Raw genomic sequence first — 26,976 nt, forward strand, 5'->3', positions numbered from 1 at the left:
GTCGGTGCTGGAGGCTCCATTATTCTCTATGTGGAGTGTGGCTCTGCGGGTGGAGGTCGGTGCTCGAGGCTCCATTATTCTCTATGTGGAGTGTGGCTCTGCGGGTGGAGGTCGGTGCCGGAGGCTCCATTATTCTCTATGTGGAGTGCGGCTCTGCGGGTGGAGGTCGGTGCTGGAGGCTCCATTATTCTCTATGTGGAGTGCGGCTCTGCGGGTGGAGGTCGGTGCTGGAGGCTCCATTATTCTCTATGTGGAGTGTGGCTCTGCGGGTGGAGGTCAGTGCTGGAGGCTCCATTATTCTCTATGTGGAGTGTGGCTCTGCGGGTGGAGGTCGGTGCTCGAGGCTCCATTATTCTCTATGTGGAGTGTGGCTCTGCGGGTGGAGGTCGGTGCCGGAGGCTCCATTATTCTCTATGTGGAGTGCGGCTCTGCGGGTGGAGGTCAGTGCTGGAGGCTCCATTATTCTCTATGTGGAGTGCGGCTCTGCGGGTGGAGGTCGGTGCTGGAGGCTCCATTATTCTCTATGTGGAGTGTGGCTCTGCGGGTGGAGGTCGGTGCTGGAGGCTCCATTATTCTCTATGTGGAGTGGGGCTCTGCGGGTGGAGGTAGGTGCCGGAGGCTCCATTATTCTCTATGTGGAGTGCGGCTCTGCAGGTGGAGGTCGGTGATGGAGGCTCCATTATTCTCTATGTGGAGTGCGGCTCTGCGGGTGGAGGTCGGTGCTGGAGGCTCCATTATTCTCTATGTGGAGTGTGGCTCTGCGGGTGGAGGTCGGTGCTCGAGGCTCCATTCTCTATGTGGAGTGTGGCTCTGCGGGTGGAGGTCGGTGCCGGAGGCTCCATTATTCTCTATGTGGAGTGCGGCTCTGCGGGTGGAGGTCGGTGCTGGAGGCTCCATTATTCTCTATGTGGAGTGGGGCTCTGCGGGTGGAGGTAGGTGCCGGAGGCTCCATTATTCTCTATGTGGAGTGCGGCTCTGCGGGTGGAGGTCGGTGCCGGAGGCTCCATTATTCTCTATGTGGAGTGCGGCTCTGCGGGTGGAGGTCGGTGCTGGAGGCTCCATTATTCTCTATGTGGAGTGCGGCTCTGCGGGTGGAGGTAAGTGCCGGAGGCTCCATTATTCTCTATGTGGAGTGCGGCTCTGCGGGTGGAGGTCGGTGCTGGAGGCTCCATTATTCTCTATGTGGAGTGCGGCTCTGCGGGTGGAGGTCGGTGCTGGAGGCTCCATTATTCTCTATGTGGAGTGTGGCTCTGCGGGTGGAGGTAAGTGCTGGAGGCTCCATTATTCTCTATGTGGAGTGCGGCTCTGTGGGTGGAGGTCGGTGCTGGAGGCTCCATTATTCTTTATGTGGAGTGCGGCTCTGCGGGTGGAGGTCGGTGCTGGAGGCTCCATTATTCTCTATGTGGAGTGCGGCTCTGTGGGTGGAGGTCGGTGCTGGAGGCTCCATTATTCTCTATGTGGAGTGCGGCTCTGTGGGTGGAGGTCGGTGCTGGAGGCTCCATTATTCTCTGGGTGGAGGTCGGTGCTGGAGGCTCCATTATTCTTTATGTGGAGTGCGGCTCTGCGGGTGGAGGTCGGTGCTGGAGGCTCCATTATTCTCTATGTGGAGTGCGGCTCTGCGGGTGGAGGTCGGTGCTGGAGGCTCCATTATTCTCTATGTGGAGTGCGGCTCTGTGGGTGGAGGTCGGTGCTGGAGGCTCCATTATTCTCTATGTGGAGTGCGGCTCTGCGGGTGGAGGTCGGTGCCGGAGGCTCCATTATTCTCTATGTGGAGTGCGGGTGGAGGTCGGTGCCGGAGGCTCCATTATTCTCTGTGGAGTGCGGGTGGAGGTAGGTGCTGGAGGCTCCATTATTCTCTATGTGGAGTGCGGCTCTGCGGGTGGAGGTCGGTGCTGGAGGCTCCATTATTCTCTATGTGGAGTGCGGCTCTGCGGGTGGAGGTCGGTGCTGGAGGCTCCATTATTCTCTATGTGGAGTGCGGCTCTGTGGGTGGAGGTCGGTGCTGGAGGCTCCATTCTCTATGTGGAGTACGGCTCTGCGGGTGGAGGTCGGTGCTGGAGGCTCCATTCTCTATGTGGAGTGTGGCTCTGCGGGTGGAGGTCGGTGCTGGCCTGTATTCTGGTCTGGCCACTATTAGTGGTTTCTTGATTGGTTCTCTCAGTCCATGCACAAAGGCCTGTGCCAGCATCTGCCTGTGTATCTGGTCATGTATGGTGAAACCCAGGTCTTGAAAGACTTGCATCACTCTGCCATGAAACTTCTCCACAGTCTGTCTTGTCTTGACTCATGCCCTGCAGGCTGAGGGCCTGTCCAGCCAATCTGCCTTTGGCCCAATCTTTGAGCTGGTCTATCAGCTTCGGTCCTGACTCCCAAGAATGTACATTCAGTCCAGCTGGAATTTTGAAGTGTTCCTTCATGATTGGCCAGAATTCCAGGTTCCTGCATATGTGCGCTGGTTCTGCTGCATTCTTCGGTAGAATGACATGGGCTTCATCTCCGGGTCTGGCAGATTGTCCAGGATACTGGTCACCTGACTTGGGGTGAAGTGCACATAGTGTAAGGGTGGTGCCTCTACTTTTCCCTTTCTATGTGGTGCTTGTGGGTTTCTTTTCCTAGTGCTAGGTAGCATGTAAGAAGTTCCTTCGTCATCATCCTCATCAGAGGAAGGGTTGTGATAGTGTGTATTGCGGTCAAGCACAGGTAGGTACTGCAACTGCGGATGCTTTGATTTATGGGATGTACATCTCCCCCCCTCTGCCGCAGTGGCAATGCCTGAGGATCATAATTCCACCTGGGTGAGAATGTGGTGTTTGCCTGCTCCACCTGTCCCTCATCTGCCTATGCAGCAGGATATTCTCCCCCTGCCAGCTGAGCGGAGCTGGCTGCCCCCTGCTGGGTCTGAATGTGTGACTGGTCGTTGTCTGCATCAGTGTTAACTTGAGGATCTTCAACGTCATCCCCTGAGTGCATGAGTGACACTGGTTGTACATTGTGTGGCATGCAAAAGGTCCCCTGTGCTGTTAGAACGGGATATAGTGATACTGGACCGGGATTGGGCGTTGGCCCAGCTGGTACCACTGAACCATGAGAGTGTGAAGAAAGAGGAAGTATAGATGAAAGGCGTGAAGAATGAGCTTTGGAGCGAAAGCCAGAAGGGAGGAAGGAGGGGGAGCTGGGCGCTTCTCCTTTCCAGCATCCTGGGCGGGCATGCTGAGACTTGCAGTACTCGCTCCCTGTAGGGAGCGGCGCGGAGCAGCACAGGTCTCCCTGTACAATGGATTCTGCTGAGAGCAGACCTCACACACCCAGTATTGCCCTTCAGCATAGGGTGGAGGTGCAGATGGTTTCATACGTTTTGCAAACTTGTACACATAAAAATCACTTCCTGGTGTGTCCACATATCTCTCAGTGGCTCCACACCGATGCAGGTCCACTGCTACTCGGAACCATGCGGTGGCTTCATTTAGCAAGTTGGCATCAACTAATTTTCCCTTTTTCTGTGTTAATACATCCTGCCATTCTGCTGCTTGCAATCTGCCCTTCTGATGGATTTCACATATTCTCATGAGCAGCCTGTAATTTTTCAAAAATTTAACACCTTCCTGCTCGGCCACTACTTGGGTGGCAGTTCTTTCTCCAGGAAGTAAAAGAGCCTCCTGCGCTGCCCAACTTATTCCCCACGGTAAAACCTTCAAAAACGGGATTAGAATCAAAAAAATTGACAAGAGGGGAAACACAAAAACTTGAAAACAGGTAATCACTCTTTGAGAAAAAAAGAATTTAACTGAAAAGACAAAAAGTAAAAACTAAAAAACTGATAAACTGTCACAAAAAAAAAGTGGAAGAAACACTCAGAAGAAAAATTAAAAGGGATAAAAAAGGAAAAATTTTAAAAGGATAATAAACCAAAAAGTTGATAAGATCAAAACGCATATAAACTTTGAAAAAAGAATCCACTCAGAAAAACCAATATATGGAAAATGGAGGAAAAAAAAAAAAAAACACAAAAGATGGTAAAACGCTCCAAAAAGGAAATAAAAGTCCAAAAACTAGTACAGCTTCCAACAATAAAAATTTTTAATTCAGAATGCAGGCACCCAACTTCCTCTTTTTATGCCTGCGTCTCTGTAAAATCTGAGAACAATGGAAAACCTAAAAGCAGACTGACTACAGTGATATACTCAAAATGACCCAGCTTTCCCTAAAATTCTCATACGGCAGTAACAAAAACCACTACCAAAAATGCAAGATAAAATTATGCAAACAGCAGAGTGTAAAACAAAAATGTGACAATATGGAAAATATGTATATCAGGGACACACCCTACAGGCAAAAAGAGAAAGTGCAAAAAAGACTTTAGACTTTCCAGTCCCGGGTCTACATGGAAAGCAAACGGCACATCACGGGGTGGCAACACTGAGACGTCCGGGGAGAGAGATCGAAAGCCCTTGTTTTGTGACGCGTATGTGAAACAGCTGCTGGTAACCGATAACTGCCAATGCCAATCACCTGTGGCGCTTTGGTTGACGCCGGGACGTATCACCCTCCGTCTGCTGGGAGACGGGCGCCGTGATATCCCACTAGATTATCACCCTCCGTGTGCATCCGAGAACCGTGATAATCTCTCCAATGATCAGCCTGTGATATTTCTCCAGTCTGCCAACCTCCGCATGGTGCGGGGATGTGTGACAGCCGAGGGATTCACCTGTGATACCTCCTTAAAGCTGACACCTCCATGTATGTGTGCGGGGACTGTGACAGCTTTTTCAGAGGAATCCACCTGTGATATCCCGTCTAAGTCAAAACCTCCGCGTGGTGCGGGGACGTGATTTGACTTAGAGAGATTGTGTTTTGTTATCGGTCTCCTAGCAACCACGAACACGATTCTGTCACAATTTCCACCAACTCTCTCACCCGGATCTTAGACACACAGAACCACAGCAGACACTTGGCTTATCCCAGGGTTTAGATAAGGGTGGACTTTTACACTCTACCTGGGATACGGTGGTGACCACACCTGACTGGCTAGGGGTACAGACCCGGGCTGGACACGGGACATTCAGGCAAAATGACAGAATTTTCTTACCTTTCTTATGGAGCTGCAGCCTCTGTCCCGTGGGCCAGGCCCAAAAAGGCACCCCCGTCTTTCCGGTCAGCTGGGTCCCCGTGCGTTTCGTCCACAGCCCTCAGCGTTGGTGCGCCAGATTGTTGTAGAAATTTTGGTTGGGTAAATTTACCCCTGTGCGTATGTAGGGTTGAGCAGGTTCGCAGGATGCAGTGACGAGACACTAGACGGATGGTGGTTTGCGAAATAACTTTTATCTAACTGTAGCCACTGGGCTTGGCAGAACAAACATAAATTAAAGACAAAAACAAACAGTCCACGCAGGGACTCAACAATCTTAACAAGATTATAATGCCACTAAGGGTACCGTTACACCTAGCGATGCACCAGCGATCCCGACTAGCGATATGACGCAGTCAGGATCGCTGGTGCATCGCTAGGTGGTCGCTAGCGAGCTGCCACACAGGCAGATCTCACCAGCGACATCGCTGGGGTCGGGGATCGCTACTTACCTGTCAGACGCGGCGATCCTGCGTCCTCCCGCCCGGCTCCACGCGTTGCTCGTCGTCACAGCAGGAAGCGGCTGACGAGGAATGGTCCAGGAGCTTCTCGCGTGATCAGCGATAACCAGCGGGGGAGCCGGTCAGAGGTAAGTATCACATGCAGCGATATCGCTAGCAATATCGCTGAAACGTCACAAAATCGGTGACTTTACAGCGATATTGCTAGCGATATCGCAGTGTGTAACGGGGGCTTTAGCCTTCCAGGGACTGCTGGTTTCGTGAGCGTGGCCGCGTAGAGGTCGCGGAGGCGGCTGTCCTGAAGCCTCGCTACTCCGGCAAGGAATGGGGCTCAACAGGCCCTGAAGCAAGCGATGCCGGTGGGGCGCCACAGGCCCTGAAGCAAGCGATGCCGGTGGGGCGCAACAGGCCCTGAAGCAAGCGATGCCGGTGGGGCGCAACAGGCCCTGAAGCAAGCTATGCCGGTGGCGCGCCACAGGGCCTGGAGAAAGCGATGCCGGTGGGGCGCAACAGGCCCTGAAGCAAGCGATGCCGGTGGCGCGCCACAGGGCCTGAAGAAAGCGATGCCGGTGGGGCGCCACAGGCCCTGAAGAAAGCGATGCCGGTGGGGCGCCACAGGCCCTGAAGAAAGCGATGCCGGTGGGGCGCCACAGGCCCTGAAGAAAGCGATGCCGGTGGGGCGCCACAGGCCCTGAAGAAAGCGATGCCGGTGGGGCGCAACAGGCCCTGAAGAAAGCGATGCTGGTGGCGCGCGGTGATGACGCTGTACCACAGATGATCTGAAGCCGTCCTTTTCAAGGAGTCTCTCCCAAAGCCAGGGTAGCGGGCCTTTAATCTCGCCTATGATGAGGTGGCGTATCTTCAGGCCAGTGACGGCAGGGTCGCCGTGGTGGGGGAAGGCTGGGGGGAAGTGTCCAAGCCTCCGCGGCCTGGTTATGTGTACTCACGGCCACAACCAGAGGTAAAGATTCTCTCCCACAAAGGCGGGGGGCAGCGGGGATGATTCTCTGAGAACGGGGGTGGGGAGCAGTCTCCGGTAACAGTCTCTCCCGTCTCTCTTGTCGGTAAATGCGAAGTTTCCTACTCACAGGCTCCTGTCGGTGCCCCTGCTAGTCACCCTGCTTCCTGCCTTCTCTTTGACTCTCTCCCAACTGCCACCTCAGCACGCCCACTGCTCCTTGTATCCTAGCCCCGCCCCCTGTTTCCCTGACAACTTCAGTCGCATGTCTCCCTTTGTAATCCCCCTGGTGTGGTTCCTTCAATAACCCTGATGGCGGTCTCCCTGGTTCCGGCCCAAACACTATATGGGGGTCCTCCTCCCCACATTCCTCCACCCTGTAAGCTCGCCAGTCCTCGGGCGAGGGCGTTATTCTATTGAGATTGGCCTGTAAGGGTGTCGATATTCGTTGCCATACGAACTGGTCTTGTTCATACTGTTCAGGGGGTTTGCCGGCTGTTGACCGCTTGGAGCGTCTAAGTTCGACTGGGGTGAAATCTTCCGGGGTGGTGGACATTGGGGGGCTGCAGGCGGGTTAATTGGGTCAACTGGCTCATTATTGAATGGAGGGCCTTTGGGGTTTGGAGGGACATCCTCGTCGTCAGAGTCCCAGCATCTGGACTCCGGTTCGGATGTCAACGGGATGGGTTCCAGTTGTTTCGGGTCAGTGGAAATACACGGGCGTACCATATTACGATGCACAATACGGGTGGGCAGTGTTTCATCCTGCTCGGGCCGTATTTTATACACAGGTCCTTCTGGGTGGATACGGCGTAGTACCCAATAAGGACTCTCTTCCCAACGTGACTCCAGTTTGTTCTGGAGGCGTTGATCCAGTACCAGCACACTGTCCCCGCTTTGGAGATGAGGAGGGGAAGTTGTATTCTTTCATGGGTGTTCCCAGTCTTGGAGTTTGGTATGTACAATTCGGTGAAGAGTTTGCAGCCTGTGGCGATTTCGGACCCAGGACAACACTCCGGTCCAGGGCTGAGGCTCTTCGTGGTCCAACTCTACCTCCGTGATCCCTTTACCCTCTCGTCCAAACAGCAGGGAATAAGGAGTATAGCCCGTAACTCGATGTACCCGATTATTATAAACCCATACTAATTCAGAAACATATTCAGGCCAACGAGCTTTCTTGTCACTCTCCAGAGTACGCAGCATTTGAATCAATGTCCGATTAAATCGTTCACAAGCCCCATTTCCTTGCGGGTGATACGGTGTGGTTCGAGATTTGTCAATCCCATAGAGATGATGTAGTTCCTCCATAACTTTCCCCCAAAAACATGCTCCCTGGTTGGAATGTATACGTTGAGGACAGCCGTACACTTGTATAAAGTTTCTGCAAATTGCGGAGGCGGCCGACTCCGCAGTCTGGTCTCGAGTAGGGGTGACTACAGCGAACTTGGTGAAATGATCCACCATAACGAGACAGTGTTCATATCCCTGGAATGCGGGACTAATGGTCAGATAATCCACCGTCAGAAGCTCAAGGGGTGCTGAAGTCACAGTCTGTGTTGCGGCTCTCTGCGCGGGAGGTTTGGCCAATTCACATAAGCGGCAGGTACGGCAAATTTCATCCACAACAGCCGACAAGCGTGGGTGATAAACTTTCTGTTGTAACCATTGCAAAGTCTTTTTAACTCCAAAGTGGGCCCCTTTTTCGTGAGCCTCTCGAGCCAGTCCGTGTAGTTGAGCTCCGGGCGTAACCACCTGCCAAACCGTCGTTGTGGTTGTTTGCGATGTTATTTTACAGTACAGTAGTCCCTTTCGGATAGTTAGCCTCTCCCATTGTCGCAGTATCAGCGACAGGTCTTGGGTCAAAGTTTGTCGTTGAGTATCAGTGGGTAATTGACCAGCGGCGACCCATGTCCGGAGAAGTCCAACGTCTTCAGCTTCCTGTTGTTGTATCCACTTATCCCGAGATTGTTCCAGGATGCCTCTGTGGGCCTCTGGGGAGGATACTTTTAAATCAACATTGTTGAGCACGGCAGCGGTAAGAGCGAACAGTATTTCCTCTCCTAATTCTTCGTCTTGATTCTGTCCGGGAGTTGTATGTCGAATCCTGGAGAGGGCATCTGCATGGACATTCTCGGCCCCTCTTTTGTAGATAATCTTATAATTGGACTTCGCCATCCGGGCCACCCATCGCTGCTCCAAAGCCCACAACTTGGCGTTTTCCAAATGTGCCAGTGGGTTGTTGTCAGTTCGCACTACCACCTCGGAGCCCGCTAGGTACTCTGCGAATCTCTCCGTCATAGCCCACAAAACTGCGAGGAGCTCGAGCTTAAAAGAGCTGTAATTGTCAGGGTTACGCTCGGAGTCATGGAGTGAGTGACTTCCATATGCGATCACTCTCTCCCGGCCATCCTGAACCTGTGACAACACAGCCCCCAGCCCGTGAAGACTCCCGTCAGTGTGCAGGATGAACGGCTGAGAGAAATCCGCGTAAGCCAACACTGGGGCATCCGAAAGTGCAGCCTTGCGGTCTCGGAAGGCCTCTTCCTGAGGGTGTTGCCACTGGATTTTTCGCCCATTGGCCCCAGCAGGAGCCCGCTTCAGCAGGTCATGCAGGGCTCGAGCTCGACATGCAAAATTCTTTACGAAGCGACGGTAATATCCAGCTAACCCCAGAAAAGCCCGCCCTTCTTTCACCGTCTCGGGGGTAGGCCATTCCTGGATAGCAGCAACCTTCTCCCGGGATGGCCTCACACCCTCTGCCGAAACAACATGACCCAGATACTCAATCTGAGAGCGAAATAGATGGCATTTCTGAGGCTTCACCTTCAACCCGTACTTTTGCAACCGGCTGAGTACCTGTCCCAACCGCTTCAGGTGGTCCTCGAAGGAGGCGGCATAGACAAAGATGTCATCCAGGTAGATTAACGTGGCCTCAAAACTGAGATCCCCTAGACATCGCTCCATCAATCGCTGGAAGGTCCCGGGGGCGTTGGCCAGTCCAAATGGCATCCGATTAAACTCACAGTCCCATGGGCATTATGAACGCCGTCTTAGCTCTGTCCTCTTCTGACATGGGCACCTGCCAGTACCCACTGGCCAAGTGCAGGGTCGAAAAATATGTTGCCTTGCCCAATGCAGACAGGGATTCTTCTATGCGGGGCAATGGGTATGAGTCTTTAATAGTGCAAGCATTCAATTTACGATAATCCACACAGAATCGTAGTGTACCATCTTTCTTCCGGACCAACACAATTGGGGCCGCCCAGGGGCTTTGACTTTCCCATATCGCCCCTTTTCGCAGCATTTGGGCCAGCAAAGTTTTCACCTCTTGATAGAGTTGTGGCGGAATCTGTCGATATCGTTCTCGGATAGGGGCCGCTCCTGCTGTGGGGATCTCATGAGTGATGGCGGTGTTACACCCAAAGCCGTCCTCATGGCTAGCAAATACTTCATGGTACTGTCCCAGCAATGCTTTTACTTGTGAAAGTTGGGCTGCAGTTAGTCCAGAAAGCTCAGCCCGCATCTGCTCCAAAATATTTCGGCCCTTCTCTTGTGTCGAGACTTCGTGGGCCTGCAAGGTTCGTATTGTTACCTCCCAAGGATCCTCGGGGTGTACTCGTAATTGAACCGCAGGAGCGGGCAGCACTTCTTTTAAAGGCTTTACTAGTTTGGCCAGTACAGTCCGTGCTTTCAAAATGGTATCTCGGTCTTCAAGGTTAACGCAGCGTACCAGGACGGTTCCTTTTTGCACCATAGCGAGGGAACGGGCCACCAGTATGCCAGGAGGTAAGTGCTCTGAGTGACACAGCTCCACCTGCACCTCCACGCCCTCCAAAGGTATCGGGGCCCGAATTGGCAGGGCCACCACTGTCTGTCCAGGAGGTAGCACAAGCAGGGGTGCCGCTGATGCGATGACCTTGCCCAGAGCCTCACCCTCCTGGCAGTCCTGATGCACCCTCGCACCAGCTGCTGGAATACCTGTCCCTGAGCTGTGCGAGAACCCCACTGCTTCAGTATCTTTTGTGTGGGATCATTAAGCAACAGGTTACCAAACTCTTAAAATATTCATGCCTAGGGTGACGGGGTGTCGTTGATCAGCTTCTCCTTGAGTCAGCACCACCCCTCTGCGGCCAAGGGGTTTACCACACAACGTCACCTGCACCCACACTACCCCAGCAACCGGGACCGGCAGTTGGTTGGCGGCTACTAGTCTGATCATGGGCCCCCACTGAGGCCTTGCTGCCTCCGGAAAGTTTTGTTGAAAGTACGTTACGGGCATAGTGGTTACTTGCGACCCCTTGTCTACCAGGCACCGGACGGCCCGGCCCTCTACTTCTGCCCAAACTACCGGACACTTTGCTACCAAATCTTCGGGACTTCCACCACCCCTAGTTGTGGTTTTCGGCTGCGAGCGGCATCCCCCCCAGCCCGGAGCCCTTTAGTTTAATGGCCGCCGGGGTGGGTATCTCCCACGCCGCGGACACTCTCGGGCGAGGTGGCCTGGTTCTCCACACTCATAACACCGGGCCGGTATAGACTGACCACCCCGCGGAGAGCGTGACCCCCAGGGACTGGGATTAACACTAGGTCGTCCAGTCTCAGGTTCGGTTCTTCTATTTACTTCAGCCAACTTGCTCTTAAAATTTTTCAATTCTCGCTTCATCTCCTCCACCCATTGAGGTTCCTCAACTGTGTTCGAGGAGGCCTCTACACCTCGGACCTTCCCCACGGGGACCGCCATCCCCTGCTCTTGCTCTCGAACCCGTGCCTGACTTCCCACTTCTGAAAAGTCTATTTGGGGATTCATTCTGATCTGTTCCCGTAATGCCTGCTTTATCAGTGGATCTCGCAGTCCAGTCACCAGTAGGTCACATAGGGTAATGTCAACAGGTCCTACCCCTACCCCGTCTTTTCCTTCAATAGCCGTATGCAATTCTTGGAGTACATTCATGTACTGAGTAATCGTCTCCCCCTCTGCCTGCATCCGACTAAACAGACGGGTTCTTAACTCTCCCACATTAGTGGGATCCCCGTGGGCCTGTTCCACTATCTGTAACACCTTTTCAAAAGTGTTGCGGTGCCCCGGAGGTTTCAACATCACTGACCTCCCCGTCTAGAGCCATGAGTGCCACTTCAGCTTCCAGGTCAGAGGTCATTGGGTGCATCCGAAAGAGCCCCCGCATTCGCTTTGTCCAGCTCCATAGCATAGTATTGGAGCCGGAGAATCTAGACAAGTTGTTCAGCATGGCCCCCAATGAAATGCTGGTACGGGGGGCCCTCATTATTTACAGAGTTTACAGCTTCCCCCTGACCTGGGCCACCACTGTCCGCGCTCGGAGACTGCATCCTGCCGACCATCCAAGTGTAGGGTTGAGCAGGTTCGCAGGATGCAGTGACGAGACACTAGACGGATGGTGGTTTGCTACATAACTTTTATCTAACTGTAGCCACTGGGCTTGGCTGAACAAACATAAATTAAAGACAAAAACAAACAGTCCATGCAGGGACTCAACAATCTTAACAAGATTATAATGCCACTTAGCCTTCCAGGGACTGCTGGTTTCGTGAGCGCGGCCGCGTAGAGGTCGCTGAGGCGGCTGTCCTGAAGCCTCGCTACTCCGGCAAGGAATGGGGCTCAACAGGCCCTGAAGAAAGCGATGCCGGTGGGGCGCAACAGGCCCTGAAGAAAGCGATGCCGGTGGGGCGCAACAGGCCCTGAAGAAAACTATGCCGGTGGGGCACAACAGGCCCTGAAGAAAACGATGCCGGTGGGGCGCAACAGGCCCTGAAGCAAGCTGGTGGTGCGCGGTGATGACTCAGTACCACAGATGATCTGAAGCCATCTTTTTCAAGGAGTCTCTCCCAAAGCCGGGGTAGCGGGCCTTTAATCTCGCCTATGACGAGGTGGCGTATCTTCAGGCCGGTGATGGCAGGGTTGCCGTGGTGGGGGAAGGCTGGGGGGAAGTGTCCAAGCCTCCGCGGCCTGGTTATGTGTACTCACGGCCACAACCTGAGGTAAAGATTCTCTCCCACAAAGGCGGGGGGCAATGGGGATGATTCTCTGAGAATGGGGGCGGGGAGCAGTCTCTGGTAACAGTCTCTCCTGTCTCTCTTGTCGGTAAATGCGCAGTTTCCTACTCACTGGCTCCTGTCAGTGCCCCTGCAAGTCACCCTGCTTCCTGCCTTCTCTGGCTCTCTCCCAACTGTCACCTCAGCGCGCCCCCTGCTCCTTGTATCCTAGCCCTGCGCCCCGGTGCCCTGACAACTTCAGTCGCATGTCTCCCTTTGTAATCCCCCTGGTGTGGTTCCTTCAATAACCCTGTTGGTGGTCTCCCTGGTTCCGGCCCAAACACTATATGGGGGTCCTCCTCCCCACACGTACTGTGGCCTGTCCAAATTAGACAGTCTTATTGAGCGCTCAACTGGTAGGAAAGAACTGTACACAGAGACAGCAATCGATTCTTTCAATGCTCTGTAGCTTTATTAAGCATACCTATATTTATGGATATATGTAGGAAAGGAGGTTATCTGATTAACATAAAGGCTGAACTTCTAGTTTAATTGGTCAGTTTGAATACATGAACATATATGGAAGAGTTTACCAAAAAGCTGATTCTAGCAATATAATTTACGACCTATTGTTTTACAGTGTCGGCATGTTCTGGTATCGGCTGGCACATCTGGCCTTACTTCCTCATTCCCTATGTCTGCTAGATATTTCTCAAGTCACAAGACAATGCTTCATGGGGTCAGGTCAGTTTGGAGAGCACCTGATGTGCCCAAACAGTGGAAACCCCCCCAATTCTAACTCCAACCCTAACCCAAACACACCCATAATCCCAACCCTAACCATAAACCTTATTTTATTATTTTTCCCTAACTAAGGGGGTGATAAAGGGGGTTTGATTTACTATTTATAGCGGGTTTTTATGTTTGGCAGCTGTCACACACTGAAAGACGCTTTTTATTGCAAAAAATAGTTTTTGCATCACCACATTTTGAGACCTGTAATTTTTCCATATTTTGGCCCACAGAGTCATGTGAGGTCTTGTTTTTTGCGGGACGAGTTGACATTTTTATTGGTACCATTTTCAGGGACATGACTTTTTATTGCTTTTTATTCCGATTTTTTTTTTTTTTTTTTTTTTTTTGTACGATTACAGCGATACCTCATTTATTCCTTTTTTTTATGTTTTGGCGCTTTTATACAATAAAAACTTTTATAGAAAAAATAATTATTTTTGCATTGCTTTTATTGTGAGAGCTATGACTTTCTTATTTTTCCAGTGATGGCATTTTTTGCAGGACAAGATGAAGTTTTCAGCGGTACTATTTTTATTTATATCCATATTTTTGATCGCGTGTTATTCCACTTTTTGTTCGGCGGTATGATGATAAAGCATTGTTTGTTTGTTTTTTTTGCCTTTTTTTATTTATTTTTTTTATGGTGTTCACTAAAGGGGTTAACTAGTGGGATGGGACAGTTTTATAGGCCGGTCGTTACGGACGCGGCAATACTAAATATGTGTACTTTTATTGTTTTTAGACTTTTTATTTAAATATTAATTGATTGAATAAATATTTTTTTTTTTTTTTTTTGTCAAATTTAAATACTTTTACAATTTATTATTAATTTTCTTTTTATTTCATTCTATGTTTTACACTGTGTCCCACTATGGGACCCTCATTTTGTGCAGGCTGATCGCTTATATGGCATGCAGATCTGCATGCCATATAAGCTGTCAGCACTGCGCTCTGTGCCCACTGACCTCAGAGACTTCCTGGCATGCCCAGCACATAACAGGAAGTCTCTGAGCTCTGGTAACCCGGACATTAGGTTAACATGGGAGCGATCGGTCCCCATGTCATGCCGCGGGGTCTCCGATCCAAAAGTAGAGGGACTGTCGGAGCTGACAGACCCTCTGCCTGCTCCTGGGTTATTCATGGTTATTCGGGGTTATTCATGACTTTAATATCAAAATAAGGAAATGGTTGCACTCAATTGCATTAAGGCATATCAAATATGAAATATATGAAATGTGAATAGCATAATGGCTTTTGTAATTTAGAAAAAACATATGAGATACTAAGCACAAAATTTGGCCAAAAGATGTGAGCCCATTCACCAACGTCAAGGTGATTTCATTGAACGGGTCCCTATTCTAACTGCCTCGTGAACTACTGGCTAATAACAAGACAAAGCCTGTATTTATAGGATGATGGGAACCAAAAAGTGATCGGATGTAATTAATATCACAGCTTGATGAAGGGCGGAGTGCTCAGTCTGACAGCTAACATACAAATGACAGAGAAAAGTGACGGCACATCCTTGTCTGAATAGGTGTATACCAAAAAAAACAACTTGCATATCAAAATAAGGAAATGGTTGCACTCAATTGCATTAAGGCATATCAAATATAAAATATATGAAATGTGAATAGCATAATGGCTTTTGGAATTTAGAAAAAACATATGAGATACTTGGCACAAAATTTGGCCAAAATAAATATAGGCTTTACCTTGTTATTAGGCAGTTAGAATAGGGACCCGTTCAATGAGATCACCTTGATGGTGAATGGACTCACATCTTTTGGCCAAATTTTGTGCTAAGTATCTCATATGTTTTTTCTAAATTACAAAAGCCATTATGCTATTCGTACTTCATGTTTCATATTTGATATACCTTAATGCAATTGAGTGCAACCATTTCCATATTTTGATATGTAATTTGTTTTTTGGTATGCACCTATTCAGACTAGGATGTGCCATCAGTTTTTTCTGTCATTCATGACTTTAATGACTGGTACCACGTAACCGCTGAAGGAAGGGAGACCGTGGGAGAAGCGGGGGGGGGGGGCTGCAGATACTGCACCAGGAGGTGGTACGTATATGCAGTATTCACCTGTCCCCATTCCAATGCTGCTCGCCGCTGTCTGCTGGGTCCTCTGTCAGTGATGTTCAGGCAGCAGAGGGCGCGGTGATGTAGTGAGTGCGCGCCACGCCCTCTGCTGCCTGAACAATCACTGACAGAGGACCCATCAGACAGCGCCGAGCAGCGTTGGAATGGAGACAGGTGAATATCTCAGATGCTGGGATCCTAAGCCAGTGGTGACACCGGAACCTGTCCCCTAGCAATGAGCGGGGAATGTTTTTTTTTTTTTGTTTTGTTTTTGTTTTTTCTTGCAGCAGCAGCTTCTAATGGGGGGCATAATGTATGGAGCATCTTATGGGGCCATTATAAACTGTATGAAGCATTATATGGGGCTCCTGATTCAATATGGATATTCAAAACATTTAACCTACTGATGTCTCAATTAATTTTACTTTTATTGGTATCTCTTTTTATTTTTGAAATTTACCAGTAGCTGCTGCATTTTCCACCCTAGGCTTATACGCGAGTCAGTAAGTTTTTCCCAGTTTTTTTGTGATAAAATTAGGGGGATCGGCTTATGCTCGAGTCGGCTCATATACAAGTATATACGGTAATATCTTTATAGTACAGTTTAGTAAAATAATTTACATATAAATAATTTTAACAGTTATATACCATGTCATCTTTATAATTAACACTCAGCTGTACGGTCTCCACCGAGTGGTAAATAGCAATTCAAAATAAACCCAGATACAAAAAAAAATATAGAATAGGTTTACAATTCACACATGAATAAATATTAAATTGTAGACTAATAGTGACAGTGCTCATGTAAAAATAGTACAAAACAATAAATGTTATAAACCCAGCTTCATAGGATATGTGATGTGTGGCGTTATGGGCATGACCCGGTCACTGCTTCAAGTAGAGTCTTTGTTGCTAGTGCATAAATCCAGAAAAAGCAGAACGTGGCAAACCGCACATTATGCACGTTTCGCTTGTAATGCTTCCTCAGAATCTCTTTGTGAGGAAGCATTACAAGCGAAACGTGCGTAAAAGGGCGCATCTGGGTAATGTAGTCATCTTATATATCTGTCTTGTCTGTGTATGCCTCTTTGGTATGTGGGCATTGTGCGGTTTGCCCTGTTCTACTGCTTCTTGTTTTATGCACCATCAATGAAGACTATTTGAAGCAGTGACCGTGTCAAAATACTATTTTGACTTCACCCACTCACTCCCTGTGATTGTGTGGATGTGTCTGGCCTATAAGAGACAACCACCAAGTTTGGGTTATAAATATAATATAAACTATCAAATATAGCTCCTGCTGATGAACACTAATAATGGTCCCTCCACTAGATACCATTGATAAGATACACGGTGCTTCACATCCAGTATTTATTGTGAATAGCATATATTATTATGGGCAGTTGTTATTTGACATATGTTAAATCTACCGATCTCAAACTAAAAAGTAGGTCTGTAATATCCTGACGTTTCAAAGGTTTCGGTTACAATTGATAACTTCCTTGAAAATACCTGAACCCTAGTGGTGTGAAAATTATATTTCCCCCTTATTAAAACCAAGCCAGGTATCTATTGAGCCTAATATGAAAAACGTACCACTTTTTCTTTCCATCTCAATTTTCTATTTTCGTCTTTTTTTCCATAAACTAGAAATCAGAAATATCAAGGAATTTAACAGGACTTTGGGGTCCCATATATCCTGGAACCCATGTTTATCTCTGGGGCCCTGTTACATATAAAGATTAACTATATACAGTATACTCTCATCATCAATCACCAAGAGGCTTTTAAACATCATCTGTCTGGAATATCAGAGAAGCCCTGGAAGATTCACTACACTTCATGGGCGTCCCCAATTATGCAGGTATCACAACACTGTACACATACAGGTATCCAGTTTTGCTTCTGTCTAAGTCATGTTTCTCTGGTCTTCTATAGAAATTATACTTGTGTGTAACTAGCTTCATCCAGCCCTTCCAGTGGCCAGCTTTCAAGGTTGGATGAAGCTAAGATATCATGGAATCATCAGACAATGGGTCGTAAACCCTAAGAATATAAAAGTCACAGGGATTTAGATAAAACTACCACAGACAGAGGTTAAATAAACCTTAATGTTTTACAATGACAACAAACATAGATAAACATAGAACTGTTTATGAAGTGAAATGGTTTCAGGTAATAAACAATAGTTCTCAAGATTGTGTAACTATGAGTATTGTCTCTGTCTGTAACTGTTTGACCAGAAATGCAGCTCTGTCATGGTCTGAATTCATTTTGTATATTTCAATATGGACTCAAAATAGCCATTTTTATATTTCCACTACAATCTACCCTTGGGTATTTTGAGCCAAACATTTTTTATACAAGGTACCATATAAGTGTACACTGTATACAAAGCAATGCATGCACAAATTATAGCAAAAATTCCTATTGTATATGAAGTTCTGGGTCATATATTCTTCTTGTATGTCTTCATCTTGAATAGATACCCCGATCAGCATTGTCCATAACTGTAAAGGGGTTGGTACAGCCACCAGACAAGTTTCTAATATATTGGTAGCAGTAGTAGTCTTTGTCATACCAAAATGACTAGTGTTCATCAGCTAAGCCAAGTAAATCCATAGATTCTCTTTGGTTTTCCATAAAACTCTATTTTCCATGGTTGGGCTCTCGGATTTTCATCTGAAGATCTCTTGGGTAGTGGCAGAAGTTGAAAGGACCATGACACTGTGGCTGCAACGATGCACCATTTCCAGATTCTGATCTAAAGGGAAAAAAAAATATTCTCTGAGATAACACCTGTCAGTTGGGACGTGTTCCCACTTCTTTGCCCGGGTTTCATAACTATCAGCACATTATCTGCTCCACGAACAATTAGCAGGTTCTGGAAGACCTTTGTCACCCAAATTTTTAAACCTTCATTGATAGGATGTGAGGATCCAAATCCTTTATCAAATCTAACCTGATGGGCACCCCTCTGGTCTGTGCCCATTGGTAAGCAGCTATTTCTCCATATTTCTGGTGTGCCCACTGAGTCAATCTGAGCAGTCCTTCCGTGGTGTCAATCTTTGAATTGGATTCAGCGACTGATATTTTGGAAGGTTCCTCTGCTAAGAAGTTGAAAAGTCTTTCCAGTGTACCTGAAGCACAATAAGTATCAACATTAATCACAGTCACTTTAATTATTTGTACAATTAGCAAGATATCTTGCCACAACTCTTTCTCCACCCACAGGATTGTTCCATTCAGTAAAGGTACCGTCACACTAAGCGATATCTCTAGCAATATCGCTATAACTTGTGACGTTATAGCGATATTGCTAGCGATATCGCTGTGTGTGCTACTTACCTACGACCCGCTCCCCCGCTGGTTATCGCTGATCGCGCGAGATCAGGCTGGACCGTTTCTCGTCGTCGGCTTCCTGCGGCGCGACGAGCGTGGAGCCGGGCGGGAGGACGCAGGATCGCCTATTGTGACAGGTAAGTAGCGACCCCCGTCCCCAGCGATGTCGCTGGTGAGATCTGCCTGTGTGGCAGCTCACTATCGACCACTTAGCGATGCACCAGCGATCCTGACAGCGTCATATCGCTGGTCGGGATCGCTGGTGCATCGCTAAGTGTGACAGTACCTTAATAGTAGGCACATGCACACCTGTCTCCTCCTAATCCTGTAACCTCGCACCCACTGAATTGTTCTGGATTTACATAAATTAAACTGGCCTCCACCCTTGTAGCTACCAAAGCTGCTTTTATTGTTCAGTTAATCACCAAATCTACATGGGGGGCATCTATCCATTTGTGGAGTGTGGCCAGCAAGTCAATAACTCTTATCTTCTTCCCCCCCCATTGATCCTCCATTTTAGATAACATCTTGGAAGGATCAAATGATAACCTTCATATGGGCTTTGAATTCCTGTATCAAGGATTTCATTTCAGCATAATGATCCTCAATCCCCAGTGCTGTGGGCTTTGACAAAGACAGAAAGGGAGTGGGTCCTCTCTCTCCCCATGTCCTCTCTCGCCCCTGCTGTGGAGAATCAGAATCTTTTACTGTAACCTCTCTATTATGTGAAACAGCCGGCTTTTTATTAATTCCTCTCTTTTGATAGTTTCCACATCTCTCCAGTACCAATCCCATCTATTCTATCCCTGTGGACGCCATCCTTTAATAAGGCCCTTAACATATATTTCCGGGTAATACAGGGTCTACGATTGTAAGGACTTTTGTCACTGTAATGCTGCTCTTCAGAGGGAAACTTACCTTTTTGTTTGGGACCCCAGTCTCCCAGATCCCTTAACTCTCAAATTGCCTCCAATGTATTGGTGATTGTTTTCCCAGTCTGATTTACCATTAGCGCCATCATGACATCTTTATAAGCTGGAGGGGCATGTCTAATGATACAATTTCTAACAGATACTTACAACAACTTGCATATAATCATCATAGGTGTTTGCTGAAATAGCATTTTTCATTACCTCCTCCTTCAACCTCTGAGCACAACCTTTATCATTTTCACCATGGTTTTTCATTGGGCGGCCAGTCCGCCTCAGATGGGTATTTATGCTGCAATGCCATAGCCACAACATCAAGCATACTACACACCACATGTGGTGGCTGGATTATCAAGGTACGGAATGCCTCCGTCACTACAGGCTCATGACTGAGTTGGACAAATTTTGGACCATCTACAGCGTCCACCTGTCCTTCATGAGCCCCCATCTCCCATAATCTGACCGCCCAAGCTACCAGGGATTCATTTGACTTTTGAGAAAAACGATCATGAAGATCATTAAGCTCCTGCTGACTGTAATCCTCTATCGCATTCTCATTCCTTTTACCTGTCGCTGTCTCTACAATCCGTCTCCGATATATAGGATGAATTTTCACTAGGTTAAGAGGAGGAGCAATTTCCCTCTTTCCATAGAAATGTTCATCCTCAGACTCGGGATCGGTGATGTTCTCAGAGTCAGTTGAATTCCAAACATCACCATCCCACTGATCAGGGTTCCACTCTATCCCTGCTTTGGCTATGGCCAAAGCTACTTTCTTTTTATCCACCTTGCCTTTCCTCCTTCTGTATTTATACTCTGCTACACGTTCAGCTGCCTTTTCTGCAACATTTTGATATCCATCACATTTATCCATTAATAACTTATTCTGACATTGTGATATAACTAGTGTTGAGCGATACCATCCGATATCGTGAAATATCGGATCGGACCAATACTTTTTGGGTATCGGGTATCGCCGATACCGGAAGCCTCATTCAAGTCAATGGGACAGAAATATCAGAATTAAATAAAATCCTTTCTTTCCTTGTAGGTTAATTCTACATGAAGAAAAACAACTAAGAATAATGTAGAATGTATTGGGGGAGGTGGAGGAGACATTAAAGGCATAGAGGTTTAGCCCAATCAAATGGAATAGCAGGAATAAATTATTATTTTTTAAAGACATTCGGAGTTACATAGATATTGACTGTTAACCTTTTTTATATTTTGTCAGATATGTATGTTTCACTACTTCCATGCTCTTCACCTTTTTTACTTCTCCCACACTTTCTCCTTCATGATCCTCAGCAGCAGCAGCAGCAGCAGCATCTTTTTCATCAACTTCTTCACCTTATTCATCTTCTTCTTCACCTTCCTATTATTCTTTTTTGTACATTATTCCTATTCCTCTTATTCAACGATTATTCTTCATATTCTACTTCATCTTCCTATTCTTCTTCATCATTCTTATTTGTGACAGGCATTCCTGTAGTTATCTATAAAAGTTTGAAGATTACACCTTCCGTTCTGCCTGTCACAAAAGATTTACAACAGGATTTGTCCGCGTTCAGTTTGGCCTGCAGCAGCAGGCATTTTCCAGGGGCACCACGAGGAGGAACGGACTCACCCCCATACACTGCTTAGTTGTCTTCTGCTTATAATTTAGATAATATCTTTTGCTCTGATTTTTAGTCTTATGCTTAATGTTCTGCTTTTGGTTCTGCTTTTTGTTCTTCTGCTTCTTGGTCTTCTGTCTCCTGTTGTTCTGCATCTTGGTGGTTGTCTTCATGTTCTTTGTCCTCTTGGTCTTCTTCAAGGTCATCTTTTTGGTCTTCGGTGTGGTCTTCAGGGTCGTCGTCAGGGAGATCCAGAATGAGAACCAAAAACTATTTCCACAAGCTTGAACTTGGAAAAGTAGCAGAAGGTACAAGAAGGCTGAGGGACTGCCGAGAACCAGCTGACGGTACTGGAACCCGGATGGGTAACAGAAGGAACAAGAGCAAATGGAACTAGCAAGGACCAGCTGATGGTGCTGGAACCCGGAGGGGCAGCAGAAGGAACAAGAGCCAATGGCACAACCGTGGACCAGCTGACGGTTCTGGAACACGGTTACTAAGCAGGAGGTACCTGTGCTAGAAAGCACTACCAAGGACCAGCAGACGTTGCTGGAACTCGGATACTGAGAAGGAGGCACCTCAGCCAAAGGCACTGCCGAGTACCAGCTGACGGTGCTGGAACCCGGATGGGTAGCAGAAGGTACCCATGAAAAACAAAGTTGCAAGGCCGCGAGCCGGTCGCAGTTACCGAAACCCACAGTCCTTACAGGGGGTGCTTGTCCTATTTGCACTACGGAACCAGCCTTTATTGCCAGAACCCGCAGCCCACATAGGAAGCACCTAAACTGCAGGCACCATAGACTCTGCTAACCCGACCGCAACAGGACAGCATATTGGTGGCAAAGTGACGTTGAAACAGCAGGCGTGCTGGAACCAGGCTGAGCAGGAGGGAGTACCCGTGCCAAAGACACTTCTGAGCAGCAACTGGCGATGTTGGGGACCAGGGTCAATCGGTGTAAGCTGAGGCCTAATTTCATCAAGTTTAATATCTGTTGTAGACTACTACTGATTTTAAACGTGCTCCAACTAGGCCTCTGGCTCCACTCTGTCTCTAGTATTTACCCTGGCCTCCAACACCGCCAGTTGCTGCTCAGAAGTGGCGTCTGCACAATCAACACTTGTTCCTGTGTTACTGGGGTTCAGTAACGTCAGCTGAACCCCTGATGTGTGTCCAGCAATGTCTCCTGCTCTGTCCACATTCCCACTACTAGTCCCTCAGAAAGCTCTGCACGACCAAGTTGAGCACATGTGCCAGACATGGGACGTGAGTCAGGTTGCCTAGGCCCAGAGCTGCCACCAGATTTCGGCCATTGTCACACACTACACACAATTGATTGATTGAGTTGATTGACTACCAAGCCTGGCAGAAACCACACGTCGCTCTCCAGCTTGATGGCATTCCAGAGCTGCGCTGTGTGGCTTCGATTCCCCAAAGAAATTAATTTCAGTACAACCTGTTGACGTTTGGCCACGGCTGTGCTCATGTCGGTCTTAACAGGCTCCTGCAGCGCTGATTCTGAGGAACTGGAGTATGAGGAGGAGTCAATGTGTACAGACTGGATTCCTGCAATCCTTGGAGTTGGCAGAACACGTACAGCGCCACTCTCAAGATCTGTACCCGGCTCCACAACATTGACCCAATGGGCAGTGAGGGAATGGTATCGTCCCTGTCCATAGGTACTGGTCCACGCATCGGTGGTCAGGTGGACCTTGCCACTGACTGTGTTTAGTAGCGCACGTTTAATTTTTCCCTCCACATGCTTTTGCAGGGCAGGGACGGCTTGCCTGCTGAAATAAAAGCAGCTGGGCACGGTGTATTGTGGGACTGCCAATGCCATGAAGTTCCGGAAGGTTTCAGTCTCCACCAGCCTGAATGAGAGCATTTCAGGGGCCAGTAATTTGGCAATGCCAGCATTCAGAGCCTGTGCTCGGGGATGGTTTGCCGAGTATGGCCGCCTTTTCTCCCATGTCTGTGCTACCGATAGCTGTAGAGTGGCCTGGGAGTGTGAGGATGAACGGGAACGTGATGCTGTGGGTGGAATGTCACTGGGTCTCTGGACAACAGTGCCATGGTGATCCTGTGAGGAAGCCGAACCAGCTGTGTGTGAGCTGGAGGAAGAAGCTACAACACGAGCTGAAGATGTGGTAGGTGGTGCTGTTGGTTGGCCTACGTCTTCAGTGTGTCTTTGTAACTCCACCACGTGCTTGGTCCGCACATGTTTCCACATATTTGTGGTATTGAGGTTGCTGACACTTTTCCCTCTTTTGACTTTCTGATGACAGCTTGCATTTGACAAAGCAAATGTCATCTGCAACTGTGTCAAAAAAGGACCACGCACTGCAAGTCTTGGGAGCGCCCGTTTTGGCTTTTGGAAGAGGAATGCTCCTAACGGGTGCCGATGTGGAGGCTACAGGCAACCAAGTCTGCCCCCTCCCTCTCCCTCCTGTTTTGGCCGTTCGGGGAATCTCTTCCTCAGAGCTGCTCCCACCACCTTCCTGTTCCTCACGCCATGATGGGTCAAGGACCTCATCTACACTCCCCTCTTCAAACACCTGCTTCTCCTGGGTAGTCTCGCCAGCACCATACGCACCAGAAAGGGGCACCTGAGTCTCGTCATCATCTGATGCGTACTGAGGTGTGCTGACCATAGGCACTGGCCCACCCGCCTCTTCAGAGGGACAAAGCAGTTGTGCATCACTGCATACTCCCTCTTCTTCACATTCTTGAATGCTGCTTGGCTGGCCCCCTCTTTCCAAGCCAACAGATTCAGAGAACAGGAGTAGAGACTGTGATGGCTCCTGTACAGGGCTCTCTGATTGCCTGGGCAATTTGGCAGGTGGTGAAGAGACAGATGGTTGCTCTTCAGTGCTCTGGCCCTGAGTGGAAGTTGAAGTCGATGCGTTGGCTGCCATCCATCCGACAACGGCTTCAATTTGTTCGTCCTGCAGCAGTGTGGTACGGCGAGGTCCTACAAAGCTGCGCATGAAGGACTGTTGCCTGGTAAAACTGGGGGATGCTGACTCACTGGTGCCCGCAGCAGGCACAGAATCCCCACATCCTCTCCCTGCTGAAACTCCATGCCCACATGCCTTACTCCCTGCCTTCTTCATCTTGGTAAACTGGTAAAGATAGGCAGAAAAGTACAAAGGGGGGGCTTAGGGTGCTTATTCCTGAACAGCTGCTAACAGGTATAAGAAACACTAATTTTATAAAGTGTGTGGACTAACTTTAATATGAGCTAATGTGGCCTACAAAACTGTCAAGTGGAGTGTTTGGTGAACTTTATTTTGTTTTGTGTTTTTTTTTTTTTTTTTTTTAAAAAAAAAAAAAAAACAAAAAACAAAGGATGTGACCAAAGATGTGAAAGTGATAGTATCACAAACTTTTTGGAGCTATTACAATGCAGGAAGGTAACCTACAATGCAAAAGATGAGGCTCCAAAAAATAGGGTAATACTAATCTGGCTGCGGCTGCAGGGCACAAGCCAGCAAAAAGGCTCCTCTATCTACTCCTATATAGTGTTTGCAACCAACCAATGTAGATGGATATGGATGAATGCACACTAATAGGAGAATTAATGAAAAATGAACTGCAGTAAAAGAAAAATATGTGTGAGGCAGTGACGCACGCTGAGCGGCCTACAACCAGACGTAGACGCAGGACACACTACAGCGTGAGCTGCACACGCACAGAGACCTCTCAGACAGCTGTGAACAGTGCAGATAACTGGGCACTAACAATGAAAGGCTGCAGAAAGGCTCCGCTGTCTACTCCTATAGTGTTTGCAACCAACGTATATGGATACGGATGGATGCATTGCACACTAATAGGAGAATGAAAAATGAGCAGCAATAAAAGAAAAATATGTATGAGACAGTGACGCACGCTGAGCGTCCTACAGCCAGACGTGGCTGCAGGACACACTACACAGCATGAGCTGCACTCGCACAGACCTTGCAGACAGCTGTGAACACTGCTGCAAGGCAAAAGAAAGCTACACTGAGAATGTAGCCTGGGTAAAGCACAATATTATTTATAAAATCGCTATCTCTAACTGTCCCTCAGAGTCTTGAACAGCAGCCTGTCCCTAACTGAATTCACAGCAGAGTGAACCCGAAATGGCAGCGACTGCGGCTTTTATAGTTCATCATGACATCATTTCAGCAGCCAATCCCAGCCATGCCATTACTTAACATGCCTACATGCCTAACAGGATGTGCCCACACTTCTGAGGATTGTCATTGGCTGAATCAAATCAAACTGGCTCATAGCATTATGGGATCTTCCGATTCCGGTATTCGATATGCTAAAAGTATCGTAACTCAGTATCGGAATTCCGATACCGCGAATATCGGCCGATACCCGATATTTGCGGTATCGGAATGCTCAACACTAGATATAACCAATGCATTCTGGGCCTCACACAACTGTTTTTCCAATTCCTGTACGTTTGTTAACATACATATTCTTACCTTATGCTGTTTTCTATATGCAGACAACAATATCCATCCGCGCCTACTAACAGCGCTCAACTCTTTACCTTTCTCCACTTTCACTTTTTCTAAGCATGCAGCCACATCACCAGGTTCAGCGTCCTTCAAACATATTTCCCATGCTTCACCCAAACCAGCACTGTGCGACCACTTGGTTGCCAAAATATGATAGGGAGCCTGTTCCCAGCCTGGAATCTCAATAGATTCACACACAGACACCTTTTTCTTAAAGACAGGCATGTTTTACGCAATATCACACTATCACACAGAGTCCTGTTAATCTTAATAGAAAACTTCTGAGCCTTCTGCGTATCCTGCCGACTACGCCAATTATGTATTGCCAAGTTTTTAACACTAAGGTTCGGATACAGCTTTAAAGAAGGCTACTACTTGCGATATAATGCAATTTTATTGCAAAGTACAAAATTAAGGCTATGTGCCCACGTAACGATTCTCGTGCAGAATAAACCTGAGCAGAATCGCACACCCTGCTCCCGGGAAACCGCATGCGGTTTTTGACAAGCGTTTGTCAAGCGTTTTTGCATGCGTTTTCCCATGCGGTTTTGCCCATACAATTGTTGGTATACGGAATCGCGGGCGATTCCGCAAAACTAATGAACATGCTGCGTTTTTTACCGCTAAGTGATTCCGCAGCGGTAAAAAAATGCACCATTGGCACAACACGTGCGTTTTCTATTAAAAATGCACGGAACGCTTTTTTTAAGCGCTTCCGCGGCAGAATCGCGCGTTTAAAAACGCCATGGAAACGCTTAAACTCTACGTGGGCACACAGCCTAAAGGAATAGTATGATTGGAGAGTATGATTGCGTACACTTTTGTATATTTAAGATGCAAAGGTTAAGTACATATAAAGATAGAATACATATAATGATTAAGTATATATAAACATTAACTATATACAGTATACTCACATCATCCATCACCAAGAGGCTTTTAAACATCATCCGTCTAGAATATCAGAGAAGCAACACCAAGACAGAGAACCCCTTGAAGATTCACAACACTGCATGGGCGTCCCCACTTATGCAGGTATCAACACTGTACATGCTTACAGGTATCCAGTTTTGCTTCTGTTTTAATCATGTTTCTCTGGTCTTATATAGAAATTATACTTATGTATAACTAGCTTCA

The 26,976-nt window shown here is 48.0% G+C and overlaps 1 protein-coding gene across 1 annotated transcript in view; it reads left to right on the forward strand.

Annotated features, from left to right (window-relative positions):
- The window catches only part of LOC141094139 (uncharacterized), a 305,335-nt gene that overhangs the window by 209,270 nt on the left and 69,089 nt on the right, over positions 1-26,976 (forward strand). The window lies entirely within an intron of this gene.

This window comes from Dendrobates tinctorius, unplaced genomic scaffold, assembly GCF_039654945.1.
Source record: "Dendrobates tinctorius isolate UK_male_01 unplaced genomic scaffold, ASM3965494v1 ptg000063l, whole genome shotgun sequence".
Lineage (NCBI taxonomy): Eukaryota > Metazoa > Chordata > Amphibia > Anura > Dendrobatidae > Dendrobates > Dendrobates tinctorius.